Source organism: Limulus polyphemus, unplaced genomic scaffold (assembly GCF_000517525.1).
Source record: "Limulus polyphemus unplaced genomic scaffold, Limulus_polyphemus-2.1.2 Scaffold2260, whole genome shotgun sequence".
Taxonomy (NCBI): domain Eukaryota; kingdom Metazoa; phylum Arthropoda; class Merostomata; order Xiphosura; family Limulidae; genus Limulus; species Limulus polyphemus.
This window is the reverse complement of record NW_013667870.1, coordinates 27,311-29,949: the sequence shown is the minus strand read 5'-3', so window position 1 is coordinate 29,949 and position 2,639 is coordinate 27,311.

Genomic DNA, 2,639 nt, shown 5'->3' with positions numbered 1-2,639 from the left:
GACAAACTCGTACCGTTAGCCTTGATCATTATAATAGTTTGGTGTGAGACCCCAGGACAAACTCTTACCGTTAGCCTTGATCACTATATTAGTTTGGTGTGAGACCCCAGGACGAACTCGTACCGTTAGCCTTTATCATTATATTAATTTGGTGTGAGACCCCAGGACGGACTCTTACCGTTAGCCTTGATCATTATATTAGTTTGGTGTGAGACCCCAGGACGAACTCTTACCGTTAGCCTTGATTATTATATTAGTTTGGTGCGAGACCCCAGGACGTACTCGTACCGTTGGTCTTGATCATTATATTAGTTTAGTGTGAGACCCCAGGACATACTTGTACCATTAGCCTTGATCGTTAAATTCATGTTTATAGTGCGAAACGAATTCACCATATTCTACTTCTCACAGCTCAGAAGTTTTATATACACTAGAGAAATATTTTACTCATAAGCTGGACAATGTATGAAAAGAACTCTCACTAAATGACGTCCACAGACCGATTTCTTTCCTTCTCATGGTTGAGCCCCCTAGTAATCCAGCAGCACGTTTGAAGGCTTATAACGCTAAAAACCGGGTTTTGACCCCCGTGTTTGGCACAGCACAGACAGCCTATTGTGTAACTTTGTACTTAACAATAAACAAACAAAACATCATATAGCAACTCATGTAATAATCACAGCTTACATAAAAAGTCGAGGTGGAACACATTACGCATTGTGTCAGAACTACAATTTGACATATTTAGGTGTTTCATAGGTAGTGTGATGCTATCGAAAATTGATAGCCTTTGGGAATCCTTTTCGACGTAAAATATTTATACACTCTGGTCATATAGATATTTTCAGATCGGGAATTTAGAATTTCCAAGACTGGGATATCCCCTGTACTTAATGGCAATGGAAAACAAAGGAATAGATCAACTTGGGCCTCTAGACCCATCCAAAAGGAGACTTACTAATTGCAACAATTTGTACCTCAGTCGTGGTAAGCAAAGTGCAGCATCTTGTAATAGTTGAAGATCCACGAACACAAAGGCCAGTGGTAAAAGTTGTTCGTGTGTCCCAGGCAACAATAAGCAACATAATCAAGAATGATCTCCATCTGGAAACGAGACCAACAGGATACGAGTTTACCAAGATAAAACTTCCAGTCATATCTCCTGTTCAACCGTTTCATACCTTAAGCAAGTGGATAAAGACACAGGAGCCAGGAAACCATCGTCCTCATACACTAGATGGATTATGGAAAGCATTCAGAGAGGAGTTGTGTACTTTGGACATAACAGCCTTATGATAGACCCTTTTGCAGTGTAAAATACACTGCACAATTATCATCAAAATGCACGGTCGTCAGATAGAGCATGACTGGACGCAGCAACATAGAATGTAACGACGTGGTGAGACTCCAGAATTGTTTTAGTATAAATTATTCTACCCTCATTATTAAAACTACCAAAGGACAATTAAGAGAATTCGGTTAAATTTTATCGCATAAAACTTTTATTAAGGTGAGGCCAAAATTATAAATCTTAAACTCCCCTTTTATTGTTTACTTCTGAAAGATTTTCTTCACACATATATAGAAATCATCACGAAAAATATTTTAACATGAATACTGATTAACTGAAATTTTAGTCCCTCGATGGGACAGCAGAAAATTTACGGACTTACAACGGTTGAATCCGGGGTTCGATTCCCGCGGGGGACAGAGCAGATAGCCCAATGTGTGTGTGTGCTCTAAGAAGAACAAACAGACTTAAGCCTTTATTGTCTCTTTACGCATTACAAAAATATCTAGTCTCAACTTTTACGTACTAACGAGATAATTTAAAAGTTGAAGAACAAACAAAACTTTAAAGTCTAGCAATATCTTTGATATTTATAGTTTTCACTACTTTCCTTGAAATGTTATATAGTCATGATAATGTTTATTAAGCACGCCGGTTATAAACTTCTTGTGTTAGTTCCTATAACAAAACAGCATCATGTGTTCTATTAGTATGTGTATTAGTATTATTCTATTAGTACTAGGTTATAACCCCAGGGGTTGAACTTAGAGACATTGACCTCTCACGTAGAAACTGGCTGCTTTGCAGGAGGTAGAATATAGTTTCTTTACTGATGTTTACAGTGGATTCCTAGCTTTATATTGTCTTATTGATCCCCAGTCTTTTGCTTTTCCTAGCTAACCATACATTGTTTTCCAGCAATCTCAAGTTCAATGACGATCTTCCATGGTTGCCACTTTCGCCTTAACTGCAGTGTAGATGTAATAGATATCCTGCCAGTAGAATTGTGCTGGATTGGAAATACGGGCTTCTCTTGCGATATTGGTAGCTTTCTCGACCATGTAGTTCATTTGCTTTCTGTCAACCATCTGAGGACCAACCACTCTGAATTTTATGCAGTGCTGCTTGCAAGTCAGTTGCAAATATTATACTGTTGACATTGTCTATTTGCAGTTCATTTCCTTAAGCAATCCATACAAACGCTTGCTTTGTGGCTTCTAGTTCCATCTTTGTTTTGTTTGTGGGAAGCCTGAATGTCCAACCAGTTCTATCGCTATATGTGGTATAAGAACCATTTGTGGCTGTGATGACAGATTACTGTCCATCAAGGCTAAATAGGTACTCACAG